Here is an 8854-nt window from a genome sequence, read left to right on the forward strand (position 1 = left end):
GTTATTGCCACATTATTAGTCAACTGGCCTCTTTATAGCTCAGGAAGTGGACAGATTTTTCTTCTCCCTTCCTCTAACTCACAACAGCAAGGACAGGTTATTTTAAAATAAAAAATGACTGCCTGAAACCACCAACACCATCTTCTGATGGAATGTGCCTTAATCTTAACATTACCCTGCCCTCATCCTTCCTGTCCACACTCACCAGGGCTCCCACAGGAGGCATATCCAGGTCTAACCATTCCCAGGATTCAACAGCTTGTGTCTCCAAGACAAATCACATGCCTCTCTTGTGGGACCCAGCAATCCGAATGACACAGCACACTTCATCTGCCATGGTATAAATTAGACTGGGTTTTCCAAGGAATTAGAGGGGAAGAACCAGAGCAATCAGATACTCTCCAGTAACTGCAAGAAGCAGAAGAAATACACTCCACTACAAACAGGAAGCAAAGAGCACAAAGCATTATGAAATTAAGTGAATGAATTGAGTAATGCAAGACCTATCTCTAACTGCCAACAGGCAATACACAATTCCATGAGTGAAATATATTATATACATTACATCACCCAAAGCTCTCTAGATGAGATAAAAATCCCATATCTTTTTTCCCCACTCCTCACAATACAGCGCCCAAGACAAGCAGACACCAAGAAGCACTTCATTCACCTGTTCTGCAAATATGAAATCTAAGGTGCTTATATTAAAACTTCTTTATTAGATTTCATTAACCTGAAAAGCCAAAGCTAAAATTTATTCAAAGATTACAATAAAGAAACATCTTTAGAAAGACTAGCATTAATATCTTGCAATGGAAGGTAGCAGAATGTCCCAGAATTACGAAGCTTGAGAATTTCAGCAGATGCTTTGACACAGGGTTGAACATGATAAAATCCCCAAACCTTATCACTTTGCATTTTTTAAGGAAAGCCATTTCTTCGTAGTCCTCTTGGCACTTTCACAGATCACACCTGGACCAACCTGCAAAGCTGATCATATTTTTGACCTAACACTTTACGGAGAAGTTGAACATTATGGATATCACAACACTACTGCAGTTATGGAAAGATCATTGCCTCATTCAGGCAAGTGAAAGCATGACCAGCTTCCCAGGAACCAGAAAGCCTCAGCAGACTAAGGACTGAGAAACTCCAAAATCTTGCAGATCTCATCAACAGCAGCAGGGCAAGGACCTGAGGGCTCAGAGACCCACACATCAGCAATAATCAAAACCACAGTCAACTCCTGACAAACTCTGCTACAGTAACATACCTAAAAATCACCCTGATGTTATCAGTATCTCACCATATGCATAGGATAGAAACCCTCAAATGGAGAAATTGCCAAAAAATGCTGAAATAACTAATGTATCAAAGCCTATACTAAGTCTTTCCACGCTCAAGGCCTATGACATCCATTCAGACATACTGCACAGCAAGGAAATACTCCCCTTTGTGAAAACCTTGTGCACACTTGGAAATCCCTCTCAGGAAACAAAACGGCGCCTCACCCATAGCCACCAACAGCCAGCTTATACAGCTCAAGCCAAGCCCATTTAGACATCTCTTAATCTTAAAATAGGGTGTCTTTTTTTCACTGAGACCTGCAAATTCAACCACACTCCTTCCAGTCTGAAATCATTAACAAAATACTTGGAAGTCTTCTTCCTCCTTGAAACTGTCAGTCCTACCACTGCTGAGGAAACTTGTGGATATACTGTCCTGAGCAACCACTGGTTAATGCCAAATCTCCCATTCCTGAAAAAGATAAACAACAAAAGCAACTATTGGCTCACTTCAGTAAGCCTAATGGTACCAGGGACATCAAATGAAAGAAAGGACATGGATCTCCCCATATTTTAAATTATCTCTTTTCAGAGAATGTATGGGCTGATATAAACTCAACCTCACAGACCTCCTTTTTGGTACCATGAGGCATGGAATATTTGTCTCTCACCAGGGGGGATGCCTCAAAAGGGCCCACAAAAATATTATGAATGGTTTGGATCTTTCCTGGATAAACCAGGGGCAATGAAGAAAAGGCAGCAGTAAAAGCTGCTTCCACATCGCTTGTTCTTTCCACTGTTGAGACCTACAAAGCTCAGTTCCCTATACACTACGTTTTAACATCAGTGTCAAACAACCAGGTGAATTAGCCAGCAACAGTCTCAAATTCTGCCAATGTGAAAGCACAACAGACCTATCTAACCTTCAGCATAAACACTGCAGCACCATCCAAACAAGGAGGAATAGCTGAAGTAAAACCTAAACCTGGAATTCAGTGGAGAGCAGAAGAAAGCCCTGTCAAGAGTTTGCAGCCACAGACAGACTCTAGGTTTGTTGCTTTAAGATACATGATCCCAACTGGTCATAGGTCAGAAGTATTTCTGGACTTTACACTGACATTATACTTTCATACTGAAACGCTGCTCAATAACAGCACTGCTGTCTCAGCTCTATCTAGGCAAAGAGTCATCTGTGTCCCCTGTGCACTCTGGGCAGCCCAAGAAGCCTTCCAATCTAGGAAATCTGATTCCTCCAGAACGTGTGATGCATGTCCTTCCCCAGTAACACAGCATCATCCTCCCATCTTCCAGGCTACATCCTCACAGTGCTCAAACATCTACCCGCTCTCCCGCAGCTCACCATGTCCGAGCCCTGGGCAGCAGCAGAGCTACCTTGGGCTCAGCAGAGGAACAGCCCCTGACAGTCATCACTCTCATCAGTCACCCAAAGAGAGCTCAACATTTCCTGCATGAAATGGACATGAACATGTTGGCATGCAACTACAAGGCAAGATAAACTGTTGAGTTCTTCAGCGCTTTTAAGACTTTTGAAGAGGTCTAGTCTTTTTTCATACCTGTAGTTGACTGAGCCATATGTTTTTATTCTGAAACTAGTTGAGTGTTCTGATACTGTGTTTCTCTAAAGCCCTCAGCCAATCGATTGTGTCAAACGCAGTTACCACAAATAATCCAACCACAATGATCAAGACAGCAAAATACACAAGGAAAGAAAGTATCAGCAGAAGAAAAGAGATTGTTTTTGTTTTTAAAGGTTTATTCATGAGAAATGAGTGACTTGAAACTGAAAAGCATTTTTGATTAACACTCTGCCTTGACTTTCATTTCAATGACATTTTAATGAACACTTTCTAAGTAGCTCTACTTGCAAATGAACGTGGGAGAATATTGAAGAAAGGTAATGGGAGGAGAAAAAAATAATCCATCAGTCATTTTATTTCTTAGATGCCTCTGAGAAAATAAATAATAATTCATCAGGGGAAAAGTGATCCAGCAAAGATTTGACTGTTAAAAGACATCTGGAAAGGAATAATAAGTAGACTGGAAAAGTCTGAATTATGATAGAGGGCTATGAAGAAAAATACAGTGTGATCTGGAAGCCAATTAGGTGACTTTGTAATTCTTCAAAGACGAAGGCAGCATGTTCACATCTGTCCCGAGTACTTCAGCCACAGAGAGCTAACAATAAACTGTCAGGAAAAAAAATTTATAGAAGAGCAGTAAATGTGACTGTAGGACTGGCTGGAGCCATGAGAAGTGAGATTTCTACCCTGGTAACTGACAGCATGAAAATACCTTCTTTGATAACAAGTTTAATGTGATTCATAGTTCTTTATTTCTATTTTTGTTGCCAGATTCAACAAAATTCAGAAACATTCAAGTAGAACTATAGTAAGACCTGTGAGGGCCTATTAAAAGGGGAGTAGGGAGGGAAGGCAATATAAACAAGAAAACTGTTCATTCACCTAGCATGGCATGACTTTCAGTGAGAACACGCCAAATCTAAATAAATTAGGCTATATAATTCTACTTGGCAGCATAAGGAGTAAAATAATCATGTAGTGTTTTTGAGATTCCAAGAGCTACCCAGAGGATGCAAAAAAAATCTAACACCATCAGGCAGCAATGGGAATACCAATTTAATACACTTTTTCTTTCTCACTGCCATAAATCAGGACAAAAACTTAACAGAACTTTTTCCAGCATCCTGTAACCAATCTTTTAACCCAAGGAAAAGCCATACTAAGAAGGGTCCCCAAATGGCACTCACATGCCATTGGTGGCAGGATTCATGTACAACTTTTACTATGGTAGATATTACCACAGTTTAAGAACGCCTAGGTGAGGAGAAAAACCATTTAGTACTGCACAGTACAATTCTAGAGACTGCAACCAGCAGAGAAACTGCAGAGCATCTGGAGTATAGAAGATGAAAATTTCACCCACCAAGTGTTAGCAGCAAGTAGACTTTATTTTTAATCTTCTTATGACAACTGTTATTCTATAAAAGCCAAATTTAAGAAAATGATGCTCAGATGAAGATTTCAGCATCGCAATCCCAAACATACCAGTTCCAAAGATTAGACATTTTGGCAGGGTTGCTGTTGACTAAACCCAGGCCATTTCTTCAGAGAGAGGGCCATAAATAATAGAGGACATAAATTTCAGAGGAGAAGGCATGTTGAAGTGACCTATGCTGTATCATCCACCCACCTCTCTGCACAATGCAGATAGGTACCACTCCTGTGGTGATGGCAGGGATGCCACAACAAAACAGCCCATCTCTTCAGCTGCAGGAAAACAGGCACTGTCCTGCAGGTTGCCTTACAGACAGACAGACCCCCCACACTGTACCAGGCCCATGGCTATTCCAAATTTCACTGACACACAGATAAGCCATAGCATATGCCTGCAACTACGGCAAGTGCCGAAGACTGGCGTGCCCCAGTTGGGAGCTCCAGCCTGTGGCAGAAGTTCTGTTGCTATGATCTCCAGTAGGAACACTGGAGCTGGCACCCCACCACCATCTTATCAATGGGGAGAGAAACTTGCAGGGCTGGCTCTGCCCAGGGGTTCACGCATCCTCTAAAAGCATGAGGTTGACACTGCACAAAAGGGCCTTGTCCACAGTAGGAAAAACTATATCCCTTCCAGCACCAGTGTCAACTTTACCCGACAAATGCAAATAGTATCAGTGCCAAATACAAGCTACAAATTGACATAATTGATGCTGGAGCAACCACGTTTTTAAACTTTAAATATACTCAGAAACTGTATGAAAGACGCTTTCTACTAGTCCTTGAGAGTAACTTCAGAGCATTTCCCAGAAGAGTTGAAATATGTATTTGGCCCTAAAGCTTACCGCAAGTACCTTTTTCATTTGCACAGTGTGGTACGTGCACACACGAAGGGAAAATAGAGGACAGATGGCTAAATCTATGCATATTTACCAAGGTATGAATACCACGTTAAAATCATAAGCACTAGGCCAAGTCACATGTTTAAAATTAATTACACTTCCGCTACTACCTACAAGTCCACACTGCTTTAAAAATCTACAAGTCTGAACAAGATACGTCAGTGTGACACGATCACTTAAGTATATTAATCCCACATGGATATCCTCTGCAGCTGAATTAAAGGCACACAAGTTATTCCTTGCTACTGTTCAAATACATATTCAGCCACATTACTGTTGTCTCTTTCCCTCCCAAAAAAAAGAAACGTAAATATGCCCAAAAGAAACAGAAAACAAAACATCTGGAAACAGAAGCCTATAGGCAATGTTCTCATAGTTCAAAAAATATGTGCGAATATTCTGTGTATATGCAGACGAGTACATATGTACACAAGGAATAAATATATAGGGTTTCCACGCAAATCCAGGAGTAAGAAAAACATTTCATTTCGGACAGTTCCCCCCCCCCGTCACACTCACCTTCACGGGTGGCAGTCCCGTGTCGTGTCCCCCCCCCACGAACCCGCCCAGCGCTATTCCCCGCTGGCCGCAGCGAGCCCCCGGCGCAGGGACGAAGCGGGCGGGCATGGAGCGGGGAGGGAGGATTTGGAGGAAGCCGCTGGAGCGGCCACGGCCCCACGGGGCCCTTTCCCTTCCATAAGTAACACAAAGTTATGACTCCCGCTCGCCGCTCTCCCCGCTCGCACGCCGTGCCAAATGCTGAGTTAACAAAACCATAAATCACCGCTGAACCAGACGCGACGGCCCGGCAGCAGCGCCCGCCGCCTCCCGCCCCGTCCCACGCCGCGGCGGCTTCCCCAGGGAAGCGAAGGGGAGGCGAGCGCCGGGAGCAGCGGGCACCCGAACCGGCGCGGGGCTCGGGGCGCCTTCCCGCGTCCTTGGCGGCGGCAGCGGCAGGGACGGCGGGTCCGGGTGCGGCGGGACGGGCAGCGGCGGCAGCTCCCCGCGCAGGGAGGCGCCGCGGGCCGCCGCGGCCGCCAGGCTACCCCGGGGCCGGCGGCACCGCTGCCGCGACTCGTCCCCGGGGCGCCGGGCAAGCCGAAGTCCCGCCGCCGCCGCGCACCCGCCGCGTCCCCACGCGGCCCGGCCCCGCGGCGAGCGGACACAGGCTGCCCCCGTGCCGGGGCCCCGCAGCCGCCCCGGAGCGGGGCTGGGCAGGCGGCGTTGCGGGCGGCTGCCTTACCTCGGAGCGGAGCGCGGAGCGGGGGTACACCCGCTTCTCCCAGCCGGGCGGAGGCGGCTCCGCGCAGCGGCGGCTTGTCACCTCTCCCGCCGCGACCGCGACGGCGGCGGCTCCTCGCGTAGGGGCGGTCCGGCCCCTCCCTGCCGGGGCCGAGCGCCGCTCGCACCGCCCCGGGGCCGGGCCCGCCCGCCGCAGCCCGCGCCGTCCGGCCGCCGCCGGGGCCGGGGAAGGGGCAGCGGCAGCGCGGGGGCCGGGGCTCCGGCGGGGTGCGGGCCGGGGCTCCGGCGGGATGCGGGCCGGCCCGCGGTGTCTCGCCTCGGGGACGGGCCCGAGCGTTTCCTCCGCAAAACAACGGGGGCAGCGGCGGGCGGGCGGTGCTGCAGAGCGGCCAAAATCCTGGTTTTGCGTCGTGTCGTTCGGCTTCCTTTTGACTGCTGGAGCTATGGCGTGTCACCGGTTACCGTGGACAATTTTCTGGAGGAAACAAACGCGTGGCTTGACTCCCAGGGCTTATTCTTCCCGCATTTTGACCCGAATTCGTGAGCAGTTTCTGTTCCTGTGAACTGTCGTTCGCAGGCAAAATGGGCTCTCTTCCCCTCACCCGCAGCAGGCAGCGCAGGCCCCCCGTACCCCTCTGCCCCCGTTCTCCCAGAGGCCGCTGTCCCTGGAACAAGGGTTGGCACCTTTCCCTAAAAGACATGAAGTATTCCCCATCCAGCTGCAATGATTCCCGGTTTGCCTCCAGCACGTCAAACTGTGCTTGTGCTCCTGTGCCAGGTGAAGCTAAATGTGCGGTTCAGCGGAGCTGTTGGAGCACTGCCCGCTCCGGCCGCGCTTCCCCTGCGACCCCTGGCCCCCGTGAGCCCTGAGAACCCCTGCTCTGTGTGCTGGCAGGGCTGAAGCCTCACCTGGCAAACACCACAATTCATTTCCAGGCAGCTCATGTGCCTGAACGGGCTCTCCAGAAAGCCAGGCAACATCCAGGGGTGAGGCCGCAGCTGCCCCATCCTCGATGGATCTTAACCCCTGCAGGATCCCAATGTAAGGGTGGTGGAGCAGGAAATAAATCGGAAAGCAGCTGCACTTCAATTTCATCTAAATTCCTTTAGACTGTCCCTGAGGTCTTTCACAAGGATCAGTAACTGAACTGCTACTGAAAAATGTGTTACATTTTGAGAAGGAAAGTGATCCTTTCACCTTAGCCACATCCTTTTGGTGTTAGGAGGCTGAAAAAAGGGACAAAAAGAGAAATCCTTTTTTTATTTTTTAATTTGATTAATGAGCAGAGTGACAAATTAATATTTTAAGGAAAATTGGAAACCAGTTCTAACCAGTCTGTTCAAGGTGACCCCATGGTTTAATGTGTTTGAATATACCCTGTGAAAAAAATTATGGTAATATTGTTCTACTTAGAAAGGGAAATAGAATAGAGTATACACAAAGACAAGCTAAGGCCTAGCTGAGGATACCACCAGGTCCAGTAAGCACTCTCCCCCAGTTTGTAGGAGGAGACAATGGTTTTGAAAAGGGTGGAAAATAAAATCTAAAAATCTGCTGCTGCTCCAACATAACCCAATGCTGATTATGGTAGCCTCTAGGTGACCAGAAGCAGCAACAGCAACATCTCTATCTATTCCTTCCCTGCTTTTATATGATTCTGATCTTGTTGAATGGCAGTTTTTGAAGGAAAATAAATAAGATTGTAATTTCTTTTTTCCCCTGGCACATTGCTTTAATCTTCATTAAATGAGAGAAAGCAGAGCTAAAGAAATTGTTAAATATGCAAAAAGCCTCAACAGGATATTCCATCAATAAGAGTTTAGTGCACATACTATAAAACTCAGGCTCTCTTGAGGCCTTCTATTAAGCATCTACTCCCAGAAGCAGGATTAAATATATTTCAGGCCAAATCTAACACAGGTTTTTACCCTGCTTTTGAAAACCACCCATGAGGTGCCTGTTTTCTTCAGGCAACTTGATGTGCCCATCAACTGGCTTTGAGCAGGCCCCTCTTTCTGAAAATTAACCTGATTTGATTTTGTCGTCCTCCTTTGACTGTGGGGGATAACTGATGTTATCCCATTTATGACAATCTTTTAGATAAAAAACTATAATGAGTCATATTTTCCCTTCAGACTTTACTTTTTGATTCAAATTGCCGCATTTTCTCAAACTTGTATCATTTTTGTTGCCCTCCTCTAGTCATTTGAATGTAACATCCACAATAGGACACTGTAGACCAGCCAAGCCTCAGCAGTAATGAAGAAAGTGGAATAATTAATGGTGACTTACATATAGAACTTTTGCCAATAAATCCCTCAATGTGATTTGTTTTTGTTGCAATGGCAATTTCATGCTGACTCATTGAGTAGTGGGTCAGTGCCAAGA

General features: G+C 46.7%; 1 protein-coding gene across 5 annotated transcripts in view; it reads right to left on the bottom strand.

Annotated features, from left to right (window-relative positions):
* MBNL2 (muscleblind like splicing regulator 2) overlaps positions 1-6611 on the bottom strand; it is a 106506-nt gene extending 99895 nt beyond the window's left edge. For all 5 annotated transcript variants that reach the window (XM_058832710.1, XM_058832691.1, XM_058832700.1 and 2 more), the window contains exon 1: positions 6467-6611. The gene's annotated coding sequence lies outside the window, so the exon portion shown is untranslated. The remainder of the gene's footprint in view (positions 1-6466) is intronic.
* Positions 6612-8854: the final 2243 nt, after the last annotated feature.

Source organism: Poecile atricapillus, chromosome 1 (assembly GCF_030490865.1).
Source record: "Poecile atricapillus isolate bPoeAtr1 chromosome 1, bPoeAtr1.hap1, whole genome shotgun sequence".
Classification (NCBI taxonomy): Eukaryota; Metazoa; Chordata; class Aves; order Passeriformes; family Paridae; genus Poecile; species Poecile atricapillus.